This window comes from Scyliorhinus canicula, chromosome 2, assembly GCF_902713615.1.
Source record: "Scyliorhinus canicula chromosome 2, sScyCan1.1, whole genome shotgun sequence".
NCBI lineage: Eukaryota > Metazoa > Chordata > Chondrichthyes > Carcharhiniformes > Scyliorhinidae > Scyliorhinus > Scyliorhinus canicula.
Window position 1 is genome coordinate 259,892,200 of NC_052147.1, and position 22,944 is coordinate 259,915,143.

Genomic DNA, 22,944 nt, shown 5'->3' on the forward strand with positions numbered 1-22,944 from the left:
TTGTCACCTCTCTCCCTAATATTTGCGGCTTCCTTGTTCTCAACTTCCAGGAAACCCTCCCTCAGTTCAAAGACCAGAACACCTGCAGATTAGCAGAAGACATGGTGGTTTAGTAGTCACAGAGGAGTCCAGAAAGGAGATTCAAACAAAAGGTTTATTATAAAGTTTATTTAAGTAATGGTCCCAGTCGGGACTACTCTGCAGCTCAGCAGGCTGGTTTTTATGGTCCTGAGTCGACTATCCATATTCCACGAGGCTCATGGAGAGATTAATCGGGTCATCCCCATTGGCCTTGTGGGGGTTATAACAGTGGGGTTAACAGTGACTATAGGCAGTAGCTTAAAATGGATGAAAATTTTGTTGCCTATTATAGCTCTCTTCTGATTTTAATTTTTATCTACTTCAAGTTGCCATTTAAATGAAAATCGGACTAATGTGACACAAAATCCTCATTGCTGACCATGCTGCATTCATCCTGATGTCATAAAGTTGTGTATGTGTGAGATTCGGGATATAAAGTGGGTCTTAACTTTTGCGTTAGAGTCTCTACAAAACCATGTTGGAATTGCCTGTTCTAATACTGGGAAAAATTATCTGAGAGATGTCATGGAGAACGACAGCTGCACTTTGATGCAGCCAAAATTGATTAAACATCTTTCTCTATTTAATTCAGCCTGCTTTGTGCCAACACCATGACATTGTTTCCCAGCTTTATTCAGTGATGGCAAATTGTAGTTTCATGGTTATGTAGACTTTGTCCCCTAATAAAATAGGGAAAAGGAAAGCAGCCCCTCTCCAAAATATCCTGAGTTCTAAACCACTTTAGCCCCTGGGCCTGCAGAAGCTCAGTAATCTTATCTATTCGGATTATATATCCCTCCTCCTTATTACCCTCACTGCAACGTAACTCACAACATGCCATGGATTGAATTGGGAACATCTCTGCTCTTTTGACTCAGTAGAACACAATGGAGAGAAACAAAAACAAGTTTTTAAAAAATATTGTATTCAAAGATACTGTGAATGCTCAAATATTCCTTGGGTTCAGTAACCCATTGGCAGATGTGAACTCCTGAAACACCAGAAAGATATTGCATGCAGGTGGCATATGTATAAACATACATAGAAACTAGAAGCAGGAGGAGGCCATTCAGCCCTTTAAACCTGCTCCAATCATGGCTGGTCATCAAGTGCAATACCCTGATCCTGCCTTTCTCCCCATATCCCTTTATCCCTTTAGCCTCAAAAACTAGATCTAATTCCTTCATGACTTGGTCTTGAGTTATCAGGTTTGATCACTTCACTGAGGCACTAGTATACCAGGAGGAACTCAAGTCGTATTTGCACTGACTGTGTTGCTCGGGAGTCATGTTATTCTCCCACCCACCCACCTCCCCACCTCCCCCTCCCCTGCGCCCTACCTTAGTGATTCACAGTCTTTAGCACTCATCAATCCTGGAACATTAGTGCTTGAATTTTGTTTGGTAACAATATTTACCAGGGACATTTGGTGATGGAAGATGCGGTTTTGTTTCCTTATAGAAGATTGGGGCTTTCCCAGCATGACCAATTTTAACAGATAGACTGCTGCTGCCTGACTCCTCTGATTGGCTATTTTATTTATCAAGGTCACAACACTACTTTATTATCATCATCACAGCATGACTCTGACAGGTTTTTCTCAGACGTACAGCTGTCAGGCACAATGGGAGACAGAGGGATCAACAAGCTTATAGACATATTACTGCAGGGACAGACATTCAGTAACATTGTTCTGACTTCACACAATACCATTTACATTATATTTTCCCAGACACATTTAACCCTTCCAAATCTTCTGTCATTTTCATTTTGAATATACTGTACAGAACTTTCAATAGCGCACTCGTAATATACTTTGTAAACCAAGTTTAAAAAGAGTAAACATCTTGTGAACATATATTGTGAAAGACCACATAAAGCAGTAACTTTGAGCTTTTATTTAAATAGTTGCAACATCAGTATTAGAACCATTGATCCTCTTATGTGTAAATGACTTGGAGTTGGGTGTAGGGGGTAAAATTTGAGATTTTCAGATGATACAAAAGTTGGCAGTGTATTAAGTAGTGAGAAGGATAGAAACAGACTACAGGAGTAGACTACAGGAGTACATACATATTATATTATATTATAATATATAAAGGCAAAATGGTAGTACAGTGGTCAGCACTGCTGCCTCACAGCACCAGGGACCCGGGTTCAATTCTGATCTTGGGTGATTGTCTGTGTGGAGTTTACACTTTCTCCCGTATCTGCGTGGGTTTCCTTTGGGTGCTCGGGCTTCCTCCCACAGATCGATGATGTGCAGGTTTGGTGGATTAGCCATGCTAAATTATCCCTTAGTGGTTTTACCAGTTTGACATGATGTGGAGATGCCGACGTTGGACTAGGGTAAGCACAGTAAGAAGTCTTACAACACCAGGTTAAAGTCCCAACAGGTTTGTTTCAGACACTAGCTTTCGGAGCACTGCTCCTTCCTCAGGTGAATTCCTCATTCACCTGAGGACGAAGCAGAACTCCGAAAGCTAGTGTTTGAAACAAACCTGTTGGACTTTAACCTGGTGTTGTAAGACTTCTTACTGGTACCGGGTTGAGGCAGAGGAGTGGGTAGAGATGGGATGCGTTTTCAGAGGGTCAGTGCAGACTCGATGTGCCGAATGGCCTCTTTGTGCATTGTAGGGATTCTATGATTCTTTTTGTGGGTGAAACACAAAGACACATGACAGATGCAATTTAACGTGCGGCAGCAAGGAACAACATGGAGAGGCATATAAACTAAATGGTGCTATTTTGAGGAGCCTGGGGTTACAAATTCAGAAATTGTCAAAGGTTGCAGGGCAGTTTAAGAAAGCATGTAGGATACTTGGCTTTGTAAATTGGTAAATGTGTACAAAAAGCATATCAGCAGCATCAAAGGCATATTGGGTGTTCCAGTGGTGTTTTCAGAGGAAGGTGTCCAGTGTGTGCCCGAATATGGCTGCATTGGTATTATTCTGAGGGTCACACAGCGCACTCAGCTGATGTGACACCAGAATTCCAAATTTGCATTGTGCAGTTGGCAACGCATGGCAAGAGAAGCTAGCGAGAAGGCAAGCTCTGCACCATGCCCTCTGCCAAGCTGGAATCAGACGGCGCCATGCTTTTTGACATTGACAGGAGGCTACCTGGTAGGCCAGCCAGCATCTTGATGTACATGCCCATTCAGCATTCTGAATGCCACCTCATCTGACTCCGTTGCAGTAGTAGTTGCCTGCCCCCATCCCCTCCGGTGAACTGGCAGATGAACCACCCTTTCACCCTGGCCTATTTTGCCTACTCATGCCCAGTGTCTCACCATGTGCCGATACCATCTCCGAAGTGGGTGCAGTGCCAGTGTCTTAGCTGGTAGCTGTGAATATCAGATCAAGTGACTGGGATCCCTTCATTAGCGTTGAGCTGAGTTGTCTTCCCTACAGGAGCTCTCTGACTGGGCAGGAGGTACGTCTGAGTTCTCTTAAAACAGGAGCTCAGAAAGGGAACATTGGTGTAATGCAGGAGGCTGGGTTGGGAAGCAAAAGGGCCATGGTCACACCATCAGCAGAGTGTTCATCGTGTTCGAGAACAGGATAGCTGGGAGTTAAGAAAGGACATAAGGCAGGAAGATGCGTCATTCTCCATGTTCGCAGTGAAGTTAGATAATAATAATTGTTTATTGTCACAATTAGGCTTTAATGAAGTTACTGTGAAAAGCCCCTAGTTGCCACATTCCAGCGCCTGTTCGGGGAGGCCGGTATGGCATTTGAACCCGTGCTGCTGGCTCTGTTCTGCATTACAAGCTAGCTGTTTAGTCCACTGTGCTGAACCAGATTACACAGGTTCTGTTGCAGCGGAGAACATTCACCTCTGTTGGGCCGAGGAAGTACAGGCATCCATGTCTCCCCTTGGCTCTGCTATGCTCCATTCTATTATGTGTGACCTTGTTCTGAAAGAGAAGCTGTAGGAGATAAACCAAGCACAATAGCAAGATTACAAATGTATCCAGATAAAGGAATATAGTTCGGAGGGATGGCCAGTCTATACGCCTAACAACCCTGTACTATTGCAGCACATTGAGGAGAGAAAGCACCTCAGGATAATCATTCTGTGAGCACTTTGGCTTGGGGCTTTCCAAAATATTCATCAAGGTTATTTAGGAATAACAAAATGTCATGCAGCAGCCCAGCAATCTCCGTTGGCCAGGAATTACTCATTCTATTGAAGAACTAATTTTGAATCGTCTTGCATGTTCAGTGAACAGTCAAGAACAAAGAGAACAACTATCATCCTCTAATTTTCGATCAAGGCCATTGGTGTGCCTGGGAATGGATTTTTTTTTATTTCAAAGGAAGGCATTTCTTATTGTTATTGATTACTACTCCAGATTGACTGAAGTGAACAGATTGCACAGCATCATGGCGGAAGCAATCATTCATTCACTGGACCTATACAACACATTGCATCCCAGACATTATAATGTCAGACAATGGTCCATGACTACACATTGCATCCCAGACATTATAATGTCAGACAATGAGAATGAATTATTCCACAACTTTGCAAAAGGAGATGGATTAATTCACGTGACTAGCTTACCTCGGTATCCGCAAGTGAATGGAAAAGCTGCGAGGATGTTGGAACCATCAAAGACTCAATGAAGTAGAACGAAGACCTTAATTTAGCCCTCCTTAGTTAATCAACTACATCACAACAAAATGGGTCCTCACCATCAGACTTTGTGAAAAGACGACTGAGAATCCAGCTTTCAGCTCTGCAACAGAAACTAGAACCAAATCACCTTCATTGACCATGAGAGAGTTAAAAGAAACTTGAAGAGGAACAGAGTCACAATGAAGTTCGTAATTTCAACTGAAAGCACAGAGTGCAAGACTTATCAGTGTTGTAGAGATTATGGATACGAGACCAACAGAAAAAAGGCATAATAACGGAAGGAACCCCAGAGCTGAGATCTTAACACAATTGAGACAGACCAGGGAAATATAAATAGAAACTGTAACGCTGTAATATCCTTGGAAAGGAAGTCAATAGTAACGGGGCTTACTGTTGATAAGATGAGAACAAGAAAAACTCTACAACCACCCAGGAGAAGACTCGTAACGAATGTAGGAAGAGTGTCAAATATCCTCAACATTGGGAGGGTGGGAATATGCAGATTAAAGGGTTAACATCAGAAGCACATGATACTGATGTAACTATGATGTAATGATTCATGACTAATAATAATAATCTTTATTTTCACAAGTTGGCTTACATTAACACTACAATGAAGTTACTGTGAATATCCTCTAGTCGCCTGTTCGGGTACATGGCGGGAGAATTCAGAATTTCCAATTCACCTAGCAGCATGTCTTTTGGGACATATGGGAGGAAACCAGAGCACCCGGAGGAAACCTACGCAGACACAGGGAGAACTTGCAGACTCAACACAGGCAGCAAACCTGGGACCCTGGCACTGTGAAGCAACGTGCTAACCACTGTGCTACTGTGCCGCCCTGACTAAGAAAGATCTGGAGGGAGGAGAAGTGCAACTTTGTGCAGAGTTCTTAAGATTGTAAACAAGAGTTGCAAATAAATAATAATGGTTTTGACAAGCTATCGTCATGAGTAACTTGAAAGCAAAATACTGTGGACGCCGGAATCTGAAACTAAAACAGAAAATGCTGGAAAACCTCAGCAGGTCTGGGAGCAACTGTGAAGAGAGAAAATAGAGTTTACAGGTGTGATCGACCGGCCATTCGCGAGACGTCGCAATGTGAATTGCGCCCATTGTGGGCAGATCACTTTTTACCAAATCTGCATATTAGAGAGAGACAGCTAGTCTCACTCTAATATGCAATCCCATGATTCTACCAATGCTTGGGATCTAACTCCTTCGCCTTGTAGTTCCCGGGCGAGCGCTGTTCAGTGCTGGTTTCCACAAACAGGGCCACATGGAGCGACATTCGTGAGGGTTCCCCCAGGTGCTTGTCCTCTGAGCACGGTGGCACCCTGGCACCTTGGTCTCAGCCTGGCACTGCCAAGGTGTCCCGGTGGCATTGTCATTTGGCACGGGTGGTGCCAGGTTACAGTACCAAGGTTCCAAGGTGGCTTTTCTCCTGCGACGGGGATTGGAACTGGGAGTGCTCTGTGCAGGGATCTGTGGGGTGGGGCTGAGGACCCCCTTTATAGGTGAGTTTGGGCTTTGGGGAAGTTCGGGGATCACGCCGGGGGATGGCGAGGTTGGGCCGACATTTAAAAATGACATCCCGATCTCCTGTTGTGCTGAGGCATTCCAGCGAGCGGAGTTCCTCAGTGCAAAAAACGGGACTAAGTGCAGCCTCATTGTGGAGTTCCCTGCTGAGGCCCCAAATCTACCCGAATATAAACAGATTCCCGTTCGATAGCGTGGAGTTTCTTGGCACTGTGAGTGCTAGTAAACAGCCAGCTAAACGCGTTTGTTATGTTCCAATTCGGGTAGATGGCGCCCACATTTTAGTCCGTATGACTCCTCTCCACAGATGCTGTCAGACTTACTGAGTTTTCCTAGCATTTTCCTGTTTTGAGTAGTGTGGTGAATGTATTCACCAAATGCATGAGCTGTCTGTATAATGATGTGACCTATGACCTGGAAGTGATGATGCGGTCTACTTCCAGGTACTGTACTAGAACCCCGGTGGGCTCTGCCTCTGGCTCCGCCCTCACCGGGGCCATATATAGACCGGCCACCTGTGGGTGGCACTCATTTGTACAGCCGACTCTGGCAGGCGAGTTCATGGATAATAAAGCCGAATGTTCACTCGATCTCACGGTCTCCCAGTGAATTGACGGTATAACAATTTATTATCTATCGACAGCACCATGGAAGCCGCTCTAAAGCCAGATAAGCGTGAACTTGACGCGCGCGCGTCAAAGGCCAAGTAGATCTTCGAACATTGGCTTCGCTGCTTCAAGGCCTACCTCGATGCCTCCACAATGCCTCCCACTGAAACCCTCAAGCTGCGACTCCTCCACACTCGGGTGAGCCATCGAATCTCCGTGATGATCGAGAAAGCTGCCACGTACGAGGCAGCGGTCGCAACCCTCGAGGCGCATTTCGTGAAGCCCGTAAACGAGGTGTTTGCGCGACACCTTCTCACTACTCGCCGTCAACTCGCCGGGGAATCGCTGGACGAGCACCTGGAAACCCTACTTGCGAGGAATTGCAGCTATCGGGATGTGACGGTGGAGGAACACATGAACCTACAGATCCGGGACACCTACATGGCTGGGGTCCAATTGGACTACATCAGGCAGCGCCTGCTGGAAAACGGGACCTCTGACCTATGGGACACGGTAAAGCCCAGAGCCTCATGGCATTCCCCACAGGCCCGGCAAACCCATCGTGGACACCATCGTCGCGGCCCCCGTTGGACCCGGCTTCGTCACAGGCCTGTGCCGCATGGCTGCCAGTCCAGCCCGGGAAACCGCAGTGCTACTTCTGCGGCCAGGGTCAACACCCCCGGCAGCGTTGCCCAGCCCGCACTGCGATGTGCAGCGACTGTGGGAAAAAGGGACACTTCGAAAAGTCACCAGGCCAGACCCATGGACTCGCAGCCCCACAGACCCCGCAATGTGGCTGCGTGCCAGCCGGGAAGAACCCCCTCAGACGCGTCATCAGCCTCGTGTGACTCGTGGGGGCCGCCATCTTGGCCGTCGGTTCCAACACCGGCCGACACGTGCGACTCTTGGGGGCCGCCATCTTGGTCGCTATCTTCGACCCAGCCCGACACGTGCGATTCATGGGGGCTGCCATTTTGTGACCCCGATACAGCCGACCACGCTGGCTACCTGCAGCTCGGCGCAGTCACCCTCAACCAGTCGCAGCCAAAGCACCTGAAAAACTCAATGATGGTCGTCCGGGTCAACAGGCACGAGACCCTCTGTCTTTTCGACTCCGGGAGCACGGAGAGCTTCATCCACCCTGACACGGTAAGGCGCTGCTCCCTCCACATCTACCCCGCATCCCAAACAATCGCACAGTACCGGGTGTTCTCAACGGTCGATCTGAAGTCGGCCTACCACCAGCTCCCAATCTGCCCGGAAGAACGCCACTACACTGCCTTTGAAGTAGCCGGCCGACTCTTCCACTTCCTCAGGGTCCCCTTCAGCGTCATTAATGGGGTCTCGGTCTTTCAGAGAACGATGGACCGAATGGTGGACCAGTACAGTTTGGGGGCTACATACCTGTACTTGGACAATGTTACCATCTGCGGCCATGATCAGCAGGACCATGACGCCAACGTTCAGAGGTTCCTCCAGGCCGCCCAATCCCTCAACCTCACATATAACAAAGAGAAATGCGTTTTCCGCACTACCCGACTAGCCGTCCTCGGCTACGTCGTGGAGAACGGAGTCCTAGGGTCCGATCACGACCGTATGCGTCCCCTCACGTACTACACCCAGTGGGACCCAACTATGCGGACAAAGCCCGCCCACTTATTCAAACCACCACATTTACCGTGACGGTTGAGGCCCGCTCGGCCTTCAGCTGCATCAAAGCCGACATCACCAAGGCAACGCGATGGACGAGTCCATCCCCTTTCAGGTAGAGAACGATGCGTCAGACATCGCACTGGCTGTCACACTCAACCAGGCGGGCAGGCCAGTAGCATTCTTCTCTAGAACCCTCCACGCTTCCAAAATCTGACACTCCTCGGTCGAGAAGGAAGCACAAGCCATAGTGGAAGCTGTGCGGCACTGGAGGCACTACCTAGCCGGTAGGAGGTTCACCTCGTCACCGACCAACAGTCGGTCATCTTCATGTTTGACAACGCACAACAGGGCAAAATTAGAAATGACAAAATCTTGAGGTGGAGGATCAAACTCTCCACCTACAATTACGATATCAAGTATCGTCTTGGGTAGCTCAATGAGCCCCCAGATGCCCTGTCCCGCGGCTCATGAGCCAGCGCGCAAGATGACCGACTTCGGGCTATCCACGGTGGCCTCTGTCACCCGGGGGTCACCCAGCTTATCCAAGGCCATGACCAGGGACTGCTAGGTCTGCGCGGAGTGCAAACCGCACTTCTACCGGCCAGACAAGGCTTCCCGTCCCTTTGAGCGCCTAAGTATTGACTTCAAAGGGCTCCTCCCCTCCACCAACCATAATATATATTTTCTAACTGTCGTCGATGAATACCCCCGCTTCCCCTTTGCTGTCCCCTGCCCCGACATGACCTCGGCCACTGTTATAAAGGCACTGCACAGCATCTTCACACTGTTCGGTTTCTCTGCGTACGTTCACAGCGACCGGGGCACATCGTTCATGAGTGATGAGCTACGTCAGTACCTTCTCAGCAAAGGTATTGCCTCGAGCAGGACTACGAGCTATAACCCGTAGGGAAACGGGCAGGTGGAGAGGGAGAACACGACGGTATGGAAGGCCGTCCTTTTGGCCCTCCAGTCTAGAAGTCTCCCGACCCGCCCCCCGCTGGCAGGAGGTCCTCCCCGATGCCCACCACTCCATTAGATCACTCCTCTGCACAGCCATGAACGAGACCCCTCACGACCGTTTGTTTGTCTTCCCTAGGAAGTCCATCTTCGGGGTCTCGCTTCCATCTTGGCTAACAACTCCGGGACCTGTCCTTCTACGGAGGTATATGAGGAGCCATAAGACTGACCCCTGGTTGAGAGGGTCCAGCTGCTGCACGCCAACCCCCAGTACGCCTACATCGCGCACCAGGACAGACGGCAATATACGGTCTCCCTACGAGACTTGGCACCAGCTGGTTCCCCTTCCAACGCGCCCCTCTTCCCGCTGCCCGCCGCCATGCCCAGCGCCCCTTACGCCTCCCGTGGGTCTCCTGTATTGTCCCATGCTGACACTGCTGCCACCCACCACCCCTGCCTACCCCCAGCCCCCAACCGTCTCCGACACGCCGGACTGAGGCTCAAGCTCCAGACACAACGTCCCCGGAGTCACCATCTGCAACAACCATGCGCGCATCGCCAGAGCTGAGGAGGTCTAAAAGAGCCATCTGGCCTCCAGACATACTGAATATTTGATGACCCCACGTCACCCCCCGCTGGACTTGATTTTTTAACAGGGGGTGAATGTGGTGAATGTATTTACCTAATGCATGAGCTGTCTGTATAATGATGTGACCTATGACCTGGAAGTGATGATGCGGTCTACTTCCAGGTACTGTACTGGAACTCCGGTGGGCTCCGCCTCTGGCTCCGCCCTCACCGGGGCCATATATAGACCGACCACCTGTGTGTGGCACTCATTTGTACAGCCGACTCTGGCAGGTGAGTTCAGAGATAATAAAGCCTAATGTTAACTCGATCTTACGGTCGCCCAGTGAATTGGTGGTATAATAAGTAGCTTACTTAATGGAAATAGACAAACGCTGGACAACCCCATCTGGACCTCAAACACACAACAAATCAGTCTCATGCCATAAAGTTCTGTAGTTCTATATATATATATATATATGCACGTGTGTGTGTAAAATTAATTCTTTACAGATCCTCGAAGCTTCAAAGAGAGATGGCTATAAATAAACTACACATAATTTCCAGGAATTTGCTGTCCACAGTACTAACCTCACATTTCAGAAGGGATCATTGGAATGTACAGTGATGCCAACATGGCCCATATTATTAATGGTGGCAGCATAGACAACACATAAAAAACATTGTAGTAGCTAGAACCCTCTCAAGCTGAACAGCATTTTAAGGTTGTATTACTCAACATGTTCCCTTTCTTGATGTTCTTCCTGAAAGAGAAGTCTCTTTCTCCAAAACCTCATCCAAATGAATATTCTGAGTATGAGGGTCAACATCACTCTGTCTCAACCAAAGCCTTGTCACCTTGTCCACGGGTACTAACTAAAGCCCTGTCACCATAGCCCCAGGTAACTCCGAACAATTAAAGATTGGTTCTGAGATCTCGAGGTATGTCTTTAGATACATTAACGGCATTCATTACGGGTGGCATGGTAGCACAGTGGTTAGCACTGTTGCTTCAAAACTCCAGGGTCCCAGGTTCTATTCCCGGCTTGGGTCACTGTCTGTGCGGAGTCTGCTCGTTCTCCCTGTATCTGCATGGGTTTCCTCCGGTCGCCCCGGTTTCTTCCCAGAAATCCTGAAAGACATGCTTGTTAGGTGGATTGGCCATGCTAAATTGCCTTTAGTATCCAAAAAGATTAGGTGAGGTTGCTGGGTTGCGGGGATAGGTGGAGGCGTGGGCTTAAGTAGGGTGCTCTTTCCAAGGGCCGGTGCAGACTCGATGGGCCAAATGGCCCCCTTCTGCATTGTAAGTTCTATGTCTATGTCTATGTCAAAAGGTATCTCGACAAATACATGGATAGGATGGGTATCGAGGGATACGACACTAGGAAGCGCTGAGGGTTTTGGCCAAGGGTGGTATCATGACTGGTACAGGTTTGGAGGGCCAACTGACCTGTTCCTGTGCTGTATTGTTCTTTGTTCTCATGATGATCATAGAATCCCTACAGTGCAGAAAGAGGCCATTCGGCCCATTGAGTCTGCACGGACGCTCTGAAAGAGCACTCCACCAAGTACACTCCTATACCCTACCCCAAAAGCCCTTAACCTAACCTACACATCTTTGGACACGAAGGGGCAATTTAATGGCCAATCCACCTAACCTGCACATCTTTGGACTGTGGGAGGAAAGCGGAGCACCCGGAGGAAACCCACGCAGACTCTGGGAGAAAATGCAAACTCCACATAGTCACCCAAGGCCGGAATTGAACCAGGGTCCCTGGCGCTGTGAGGCAGCAGTGCTAACCACTGTGCCATCATATTGTGTAAGCGTTTACCCTCCACGGTGCCGCCCACCTGGACCACCATGAAGCTATATATATTATCGAACAGATCTTTCATTTTACAAGAGAGTGAGCTTGTTTACTTTCTAAGTTGCCAGAACTAATGATGTCACACAGAAAACCTAATGTTTGTTTTTGGAGTTAGATAAGAGATTAATGGTGTTGGAGTAACCCCCAAGAATCGTTAATATTAATTGCTTTATATTAACACACTGCCACAGATGGAATGTCACAAGAAAATAAATATGGTACCAAATAACCATTAGCTATGACATCATACATTTTGATGGAACTTTACAGACAAATAAACAACATTAAGATTAATCATTTCAGAAAGGCCAATGTCATGGCAGGCATTTGAACTATTCATTGTTGCTCGATTTTAAACCTGGATTAATCAGAGGCAAAGGAATGCTTCTATTTTCATCTATTGTTGACGGATCAAAGTTGTTTTAAAATCTGAGGCTATGGAATGCTTCCATGTTAATCTATGATCTAGATGACTACTGACCACAGCTAGGCTCTTTATTTTAAAACTCCTTAATGCCTTAACAGTTTAAAGTGGTCAATTATTTTTATTGTCAGGTTTACACAATTCCTCGGCTGTCACTCAAAGCCACTCTAATTTCCTGGGACTTGTGTTATGACTCGTTGAACACAATGTCCTGAGGAGTGTGCCTCACATCGATGAGACAATGGATAAATATGTTTATAATGCCCCGTTTAAAGTTTGTATCTCCTGTCACTATGCAACAGGCATGCAGTATATATCACAAGTCTGATATTTGCAAAGGACTGAAGATGAAAGGCACAATTGTAATCGTGATCAGACATTTTGCATTGCACGAATGCCGGCACTGCCCTTATCCCTGGCATGACGCAGAGCAATCATTTTGAGAACAGAAATGGTGCACCTGCCTCCTGCCTGTCCCAACCCCATGCCTCCATCCCTTCACCAACCTCAACTTAAATGTATCATCATAACGCTGTGGAACTGATTTTGTTAAATTTTTACCCATTATGCACATGTCCACCTGCTACAAATGATGAGATTTGTTCCGTCAAATGCACAATATTCTACCAGATGGAGAGCTTCAAAAACATGGGGCAGAATTTTACCCTTCCCCACTGATGGGTTTGTAGATGGGGTTGAGCTCAAGATTCACTCATGCTCCTACTGGCAAAAAAGATGACCACCTTTCCTATTGGGCCTTTGAGCTCACGACACAACCCTAACTCTCACTGACCTCCTCATGTGGCTGCAATTCCACTGGATTATCGCTATCATTGAGCAGCAACAATCCTTCATGTCATAGAATGGGTTCTTTCTGCTGACGTGGTGGTGCCTCACTGATGAGGTTTTGCAACGTGTTTAAACATGAACCCTTTAACTATTTACAGTTCCAAGGTATGGTCAAGAATGGTGCTGCTCCCACCATGTTCACTTGAGTTTTTTACCATGCTACTGTATAGCATGGGCGGTGCTAATTTCCAGCCCCATGCGCACATTAACTTTTGGTTTGCCGAGCATCTTTACATTACAATGGATGCTGGCATATATCACCTCATCCCACTTTCTTTTCTAAAGAAACTTTCCTCCCTCCTAACAGAGTATTACAATCCAATTTTTACTTCTTGTCACAATACTTTTAAACTTCTGATCCACCCCCGACAAGATGTTTCTGCCCATTTGCACTTGCGGGATCTTATGTTCCCATTGGCAGGATCTTCGGGTCACGCCGATGGCGAGCCCCCGGCACGGGTTTCCCGATAGTGGGGAGTGCATACAACGGGAAACCTCGTTGACAGTGGCAGGACCAGAAGATCCGGCTGCCGTTCAATGGCAGGCTGCCTCCACTGCCATGGAACACTCCGAGGGGAGAGACACACAAACTCCTGCCACTGAGGTGAGCAGGGCAGCATGGTAGCATAGTGGTTAGCACAGTTGCTTCACAGCTCCAGGGTCCCAGGTTCGATTCCCGGCTTGGGTCACTGTGCGGAGTCTGCGCGTTCTCCCTGTGTCTGTGTGGGTTTCCTCCGGGTGCTCCGGTTTCCTCCCACAGTCCAAAGATGTGCAGGTAAGGTAGATTGGCCATGCTAAATTGCCCTTAGTGTTCAAAAAGGTTGGGTGGCGTTACTGGGTTATGGGAATAGGGTGGAGTTGTGGGCTTGGGTAGAGTGCTCTTTCAGAGCGTCCGTGCAGACTCGATGGGCTGAATGGCCTCCTTCTGCACTGTAAATTCTATGATTCTATGACATTATGAATTTAGACAGTCTAAAATCTTGACAGTTTTTCCATATCTTGGTCTATCATGTGTGGAGGAACAGTAGTACTACTCTGTGTTTCTGGTACTTGGCTATCTCCATTTGATTCACTTTCCGGGCTCCTTCAAATTGAACTTTTTTTGTGAGCAATTTTTCTGTCTTTTCCAAACACCGTGGATTTGTCCCATTCCTTTCAAGAAGAATGTGCATTCCGTTCATCCCGAATCTAACTTTTTTCTTCTGTGATGTCCATAAAGTTCCTGCTGGATTAATACATTTCACAAATGGAACCTTCATTTCCACTTGCAGCTTAGAAAGTTATTCTTCACTCTTGTTTTCCTGTAATGCAAAAGAGTCACCTTAAGAGTCTTCAGTTGTGTTTAATTTAAGAGTCTTCAGTTGTACTTCATTTTTCTGTTTAAGGCAGCCTTCAGTTCTTCATGTTGCTGAAGGACTGTTCTTTCCACTGTTTATTCTCACGTTGCCTTCCCTCTCGGGTATATTGTTTTTCTTCCTATTGGGTCATTTGTTGCTCTCTGTCTGGGGCCTTGTTGCCCTCTCCCTGGGGTCTTTCATTGCCCTCTCTGTGGGGTCTTTTGTTGCCCGCTCTCTGGGATCTTTTGTTGCCCTGTCTCTAGGGCCTTTTGTTGCCATCTCCCTGGGGTCTTTATTACACTCTCTCTGGGGTCTATCATTGTCCTCTCTCTGGGGTCTTTCATTGACCTCTCTGTGGGGGTCTTCAATTAGCCTCTCTGTGGGGTCTTTCGTTGCCCTCTCTCTGGGGTCTTTCATTGCCCTCTCTGTGGGGTCTTTTGTTGCCCCCTCTCTGGGGTCTTTCATTGCCCTCTCTCTGGGGTCTTTTGTTGTCCTCTCTCTGTCTTTTGTCACTTCCTCTCTAGGATCTTTTGCACGTTTACTTATGTTGTATACAGGCACATATCACCACACTTCATTCAGTTACTTTCTTCTGTAAATGGTCTCTACATTAGTTCTCGGGCCAGAGGGAGCTTTTTCAAGATCCAACAGTAACATTGTGATGCACAGATAAATTAGAATATTCAGATTTAAAGTGTCATGCCCGCCATATGCAAGACGTCTACAAAGAAGTCAGGAGTTTGTTCCATTGTTTGGGTTGCTGTGAAGTGCTGACTACCATTTAATACTGGCTGCATCTTGTGTTTGTGATCATTCTTTGTTTGGTCACAATGATTTGATGACTTAGAAACTATTTTGCAAAATGCTTTGCAAATAATTTGTAAAAAAATTAGGTGCTTGGAGAAGTCAACACACCCACACCTACAAACTCATTCAACAAGTGCTGGAAGGAAAATATTTTGCCTTTGCCTGAAATGTTTATATTTATAGAATGCTCTGATATTGAGGATAGAGAGCTAAAGATACAATGCCGGAGTGACCTTAGTTGATTCTGCATCTGTATCCTGGATAAATTCACCAAAAATAGGCTAGATTCTGTTGTCAAAGGAACCTTGGATCATCTTTCATGTTGGGACACTTTGTTCACAATAACTGCGCTGGAAATAAGTAACAGCCTTGTTTAGATGATAGGATCTGTCAACCCATATTCTGGATGTAGCCTCACACTCATTTTGAATTGACATTTTAAAGTGGTCGACACACAATTATTTCTGTGTTCTCAAAGTTGCTTTGATTCCGTCCAGTTTTACTTTTCTACACTCTCCAAATATCTCTTTCTTTGGCTCAGTGTCAATTTTTCTTTTGTCTGAGAACTCTCCTGTGATGCACCTTGGGATGTTTTAATATATTGAAGGCGCTATATAAATGCAAGTTGTTAATGAAAATCATATTCAAAAGACTTAATTAACACATTTTGCTCATCATTCAGTGACAATTTTGAATAATTAGTCATGGCACTTTGAAGTCTACAACTAAAAATGCAATTTGGAATCCCTTGTGCTGGGAGAATGGCAAATTATTATTGGAATTGTGAGAACATGATTTAGGATGCAGTTACAGGAGATCACAGCAGCAATGATAACAGATGAGCTAACATCTAAAAGGTTAAATGCCCTTGCCGATATAATTTTACTTCTGTTGTTCTTGAGAGGATGCCATGTGATATCCAACATATTGTGCTCCAGGAACCTTGTAGTAATTCAAATGTTTTGCCTTTTATGAAGATGTGTTATATAGAATATATTAAATTTTGTCATCAGCTGGACATATGTGTGTATTTAAATAACATATATTCACATATAGAGGTTATTCATGAAGGTCCCGCCTTCTCAACCTTTCCCCTCTCCTGAGCTGTGGTGATCCTCAGATTAAATCACGACCACCTCAAAGGGGAAAGCAGCCTATTGTCATTTGGGACTATGGTGACTTTACCTACATATAGAACGTTTTGAAAAGAACATTTTTTACTAAGTAAAGGACACTGGCCTGCAGCAGCTATTATGTTGTAGTTGCAAAGGACACAGGCTTTTTTATGAAGACGCAGAATCTATGGACGCGATTCTCCCAAAGGGGAACAAAGTCCCTTAGCGAGCGTGTTTAGCCGTGTGTTTCCCAGCGCTCACTGTTCGAGAAACACATGGCTATTCAACGTAGCTCGCATTGTATAAGGGACTTGAATGGGGAATGTGCGGCCTTGGCCGCACAACTCCCCCCCCCCCCCCCCCCCCCCCCCCCCCCCAACCACCTATGCCGGGCAACCCCAGCCTGATCATGCACGCGTAAAAAAGGCCAGCTTGGCACCTTGGCAGTGCCAACCTGGCACCCTGGCAGTGCCCATGCCAGCTGGCATTGCCACCTGTGGGTGGGAGTCTCACCGCCAGGTCGCTTTTCCAGCGCTGCGCGGCCGTTGGCTCGCGCCGCCTGGAGCTTTCAGAGAGAGATGAAGTGATCCAGGGTGAAAACATCCATTCAGGATGTTTATATACTTCAATCAAGTCACCCCACACTCTTCTAAACTCCAATGGAAACAAACCCAGTCTGTCCAACCTTTCCTCATAAAGTAACCTGCTCATTCCAGATATCAATCTAATAAACCTCCTCTGAAATGCCATCCTTCCTTAAATAAGGAGACCAAAACTGCACACACTATTCAAGATGTGATCTCACCGATGTCCTGTATTACTGAACTTTTATGTTCACTTCCTCTTGTAATAAAGATGGCATTCCATTAGCTTTCTTAATAGCTTTCTGTGCCTGCATGCTAACATTTTGTGACTCCTGCACTAGAACATCTAGATCCCTCTGCATCTCTTGAAATGCAGCCATTTTTAATTTGAGTAATAATCTGCCTTTTTATTCTTCCTGGCAATGTCAACAACTTCATAATTTCTCACATTATACCCCATTTATGCCCACTTGTCTATATTCATTTGCAACCTCCTTATGTTCCCTTCATGACATACTTTCCTACCTATCTTTGTGTCATCTGCAAATTTAGATACCATGCCTTCACTCCCCTTGTCTAAGTCATTATAAATTGTAAAAAGTTGAGTTTCCAGGACCGACCCCTGCGGGACTCCATTCGTCGCATCCTGCTAATTAGAAAAGGACCATTTATGCACACTCTCTGTTTTCTGTCAACCAGCCAATCTTCTATCCAGACTAAAATGCTACACCCTATACCATGAATTTTTATTTTCCGCAGTAATCTTTGATATTGCAACTTATCAAATGCCTTCAGAAAATCCAAGTACAGTACATCTACAGGCTCCCCTTTACCCACAGCGCATGTCACTCCATCAAAGAACTCCAGTAAATTGGCTAAAGATGATTCCCCTTTCATAAAACCAAGCTGCCTCTTCCTGATTATCTTGAGTTTTTCTACGTGCCCAACTATAACCCTTTTAATGATAGATTCTTGCACCTTCCCCACAGTCAAGCTACTGGCTGAGGGTTTCCTGTTTTCTGTTTCCCTCCCTTCTTGAATAGAGAGGTTATATTTGTTACTTTCAGTCTGATGGAACCTATCCAGAATCAAGCGAATTTTGCAAAATTAATGGCAACGCATCTGCTACCTCATTACCCACCTCTTTTAACACCCCAGGGTGAAGTCCATCAGGACCCGGAGACTTGTCAGCCCATAGCACCACCACTTTGCTTAATGCCCAGTCCCTCGGTTTAGCTCAGTTGGCTGGACAGCTGGCTTGTGATGTAGAACAAGGCCAGCAGCGCTGATTCAATTCCCATACTGCTGGGTTATTCATGAAGGCCCTGCCTTCTCAACCTTGCCCCTTGCGTGAGGTGTGGTGATCCTGGGCTAAATCGCTGGCTTTGAAAGCAGACTAAGGCAGGCCAGCAGCATGGGTTCAATTCCCGTACCAGCCTCCCCGAACAGGCGCCGGAATGTGGCGACTAGGGGCTTTTCACAGTAACTTCATTTGAAGCCTACTTGTGACAATAAGCGATTTTCATTTAATTTCCTCAGGTTAAATCACCACCAGTCAGCTCTCCCCCTCAAAGAGGAAAGCAGCCTATGGTCATCTGGTACTATGGTGACGTTACTTACTGTACCCATTCTCCCGTGATTGTAATTTCCCCAAGTTCCACTCTCCCTTACTCCTCTTGATTTACAGCTATTACTGGCATGTTTTTTGTGTCTTCTATTATGAAGACAGAAGAAAAATATGATTTTTTATTTTCATCTCCCATTTCCTTATTATTTACTATTTACTCCCCATCATCACTGTCTAGAGAACCAACACTCACTTTCCTTACTCTCTTCCTTTTTAAAGGCTAGGGGACATAGCCTCAAAATAAGGGGAAGTAGATTTAGGACTGAGTTTAGGAGGAACTTCTTCACCCAAAGGGTTGTGAATCTATGGAATTCCTTCCCAGTGAAGCAGTTGAGGCTCCTTCATTACATGTTTTTAAGGTAAAGGAAGATAGTTTTTTGAAGAATAAAGGGATTAAGGGTTATGGTGTTCGGGCCGGAAAGTGGAGTTGAGTCCACAAAAGATCAGCCATGATCTAATTGAATGGCGGAGCAGGCTCGAGGGGCCAGATGGCCTACTCCTGCTCCTAGTTCTTATGTTCTTATGTTCTTATTAAATACCCGTGCACGCACTCGCGATCTAGTTTTAAATTTCTAGCTGGTTTCCTCTTGTGCTCTTTCTCCTGATTAACCTTTTAGTTCTTCAAGGAGAGTTTCACATCATCCAGCCATGGCTGCAAACTTACTGCTCCACTGGGGAAAGGACCCTCCAGCTGTAAGCAAACCTCTGGAAATTTCCATTTTTTTTCATACTTTATTTGTTACTTGGCCAAGTGTTTTAAGATGTGATGCTCTGCAGTTTTATCATTTTATGTGAATGACCTCCTGGAGCGGTGATGGGGGTGAGGTGGGGGGAGTGTTGTTTTGTATTAGTCAGTAACTGGACACATTTGTACATTTTAAATCTTCTGTTTTTGCAACTTTTCCTGAGTGAGGTTCGGCAATAAAATGAACTCTTTACTTGTTAACTTAAGGAACCCGTTTGACTTATTTCTAGCATTGAGCTCTCCACGGTTATATATATATATATAGGGTGTGATTTTCTGGGCCTACACGCCCAGGGGAATCTTTCAGTCCTGCAACGGGGACCGACGGCAACAACTCCCACCCTCCCCATGGTGGGTTTCCCGGTGATGGGAAGGACGAGCCACTCAAAATTCCATAGATTTAAGTAGGACAGCCAATGGTTGCAACCAATGCTGAGCCACCTCGACTGCCAGGAAACACGCCGCGGCGAGTGGTGATGGGTAATATCTATAACCCACTCAGGAGTTAGGCACCGGTCCATCCCTGGTCAAAACACTATTTAACTGACTGGTGAGAACAGGAAAAGGCTATTCTGGACCTCCTCCTGCTATCACTTGGAAATCGTGACGTAACGGTCCATCTTACCTTGCCCACAGGAGGGAAAAATGGTTACAAGTGATAAAGAATTAAAATTGAACAGATGTTGGGTGACATTCGCCGTTTTGGAACCGGAACTGAATTTCACCTGATTTGCACTCCTGCTGGGATTTATGCATGACGAGAATTGCGAGGGATTCCCGAGGGAATTCTGAATTCTGGTAGCGGGCTGCCATTTTGAACGGACGGCCCGATAGCGAGGTCCCGTGGCTGGCCACTTCCCCCTCCCCTCCCACACACACACAGACATCATAATTCAGCCCACTACCTCTGGATTTTCTGGGTCAACTCCCCCCCACCCAGGATGGGTGATCCAAACTGACCACCCCCACAGAGATCCTCTAACAAAAGAGACCCCTCAGAGTCATGCCGCAAATAAGGAGACCTCCACAGATACCCCCCAAAATAAGTAGATCTCTTCCCCCCCCCCCCCCCCCCCCCCCCCACACACACACACAGATCCCTTTAACTCTGATTCCAACACCAGAGAATCGGGAAGGGTCGTCGCCCAATGCCAAACACGTTTTCCTTACGCTGCTGAGTTCTCTGGCTCATGTTGATCAGGTATAAGTTATGATACATTGCTAATTCATTACAATAAATTGGGTTAATACTTGATCTGGATTTATACCTTAAAAAGATGAATGATGAGAATATTTTCTTGAAAGGTTGACTCAATTGATGACATTTTATGGACACTTTTGCAATGTGGACTTGCATCCAGAGAGACTTGAGACTGAACATTACATGAGGGCGCTCCCCTGCTCAAGAAACAAAGTTGGCCTACAGCCAACCTGCTCCATGCTAGCACACCCTGCAGCCATAGCAAAGCTGTAGGAGGGTTAAACAAGGGCTGAGTGAGATTCATCCCTCAGGAACTGGCGACATATCTGATTGGCCGGCAGCTCCTCCAGTCCCAGTGACGTGTGAGCGGGACTGCAAAAGGAGGAGGAATGGATCCCCCGGAACAGGTAATTCCAGGGTTTTAAGCAGGCCAGGAAGAGGGATTGCGGTTTAAGTCTTGGGGGGCTTGGAAGAAGGGAGGATTCTATCTCATGGGGGCTACTCCCAAAAAGGGCAGCCTCCAAAAACAGAATCACTCTCCCTTCCCACCCCATTGGAGAACTTACTTATGGGCGGCATGGTAGCACGGTGGTCAGCACTGTTGCTTCACAACGCCAGGGTCCCAGATTTGATACCCGCTTGGGGCACTGTCTGTGCGGTGTCTGCACATTCTGCCCCGTATTTGCGTGGGTTACCTCCGGGTGCTCTGGTTTCCTCCAAGTCCTGAAAGACGTGCTTGTTAGGTGAATTGGACATTCTGAATTCTCCCTCTGTGTACCCAAACAGGCGCCATAGTGTGGCGATTCGGGGATTTTCACAGTAACTTTATTGCAGTGTTAATATAAGCCTACTTGTGACACTAATAAAGATTATTGAAAAATCGGGCTGCTGACTCCTGCCAACTGCTCCAGGCCAAACTTTTAATGATGCGGTCAGCGTATTATCAGGGTCAATTGGCTTCATAACAAGCCTAAATGACCCTTGGTTATTGATTTAAATATGGCAGATGGGCTGCAAACTTTAGCAGCATTTATAACGGGTAAAAGAAACTTGCACCTGGTCTTTGCTGGTTCAGTTTAGTGGGTAACACAAGTGGGTTCAAATATAAAAGGAGAGCATTTTATGTTACCCGTCCCTGAAGACAGAGCAGGTATCTGACGGTTATATGGATCGCAGATAGATAACCATCAGACTATCAGTTTGCTTGTATCATCAGGTGACATTGCATAATTTCTATTAGTTAAACATGGGATGAGATTCTCCGGTTGCCGATGGCGATTCGGCATTCGGCCGGAGAATCCCCGTTGACGACCAAATTGGAAGCGGCGGTGCTCCGCCCCTCCAAAGCGGCGCACTTGGAGAGTACGCCGCGTGCCGTACCGATGGCCTCAGGACATTGCCTGAGGCCCACCCTACCGATGCTCTGCCACCAACCTGCTGAGTTCCCGGCGGCTTTGGTCCGTGTGGTCTCATCCGTCGGGATCTCGGCATGGCAGCTGCGGACTCAGTCCAGCACCGCCACAATCGGAAGGGCCAATCCGTGGGCAAGGGGGATTTTATCAGGGGCTGGGGGCACTGTTGGGGGGTGGTCTGGGGCTTGTGAGCCAGCCAAAGGGGAGGCACTATTTCACAGGCTGGGTCCGCGAGCAGCCGGCGCCATGTTGCATGGCATAGCTGCTGCAGGCATGCGCATGAGCATGCGCGGCCACAGGCCTGGCAATTCCCGGGCCGTATCGCCAGCTAGAGCCGGGTGCTTTACGCTGCCTGCATGCTAGCCCCCATGCTAGCCCCCAGCTACACGGAATTTCTGCATTGAAGTTTTGCATTGAATTTCCGGGCATAAGAAATGGCGTGAGGACATAGCCTCACAATCAGAGAATCCAGCCCAGTAGCTTTAATGGAACTTTCCAAACCTAATTTCAACCAAATATGTTTTAATATTTCTCTAACGTTGTGATAGATGCAAATTAATTTAACATTTTGCTCCAGGATCATGTAATAAAGCCACGGTTTAACAAGCTACGTACAGCTCAGAAGTAGGCCATTCGGCCCAGCAGCTCTGTGGCAGCCAGTGCTTATGCTCGACACAACCCTCCGCCCACTTCACCTCGCCCTTTCACCAAATCTAAAGACAGCACTGAGTGTCAGCCCACTCGTGTCACTGGAGTGCGAATTAAACTAACAACCATCTGAATCTGAGGCTGGAGTACTGCCAACTGAGCCATGGCTGAAACCATTTGCTTTCCATTGTCTCATTGTGCTACCAGTGACACACATACGGTACTGTAGAGAGTACTCTTGTGAATTGAATGATGGACTTTGACTGTGGCAGTTTTC

At 46.8% G+C, this 22,944-nt stretch overlaps 1 protein-coding gene across 6 annotated transcripts in view; it reads left to right on the plus strand.

Moving 5' to 3' along the window:
• lypd6 (LY6/PLAUR domain containing 6) overlaps positions 1 to 22,944 on the plus strand; it is a 314,028-nt gene that overhangs the window by 276,353 nt on the left and 14,731 nt on the right. The window lies entirely within an intron of this gene.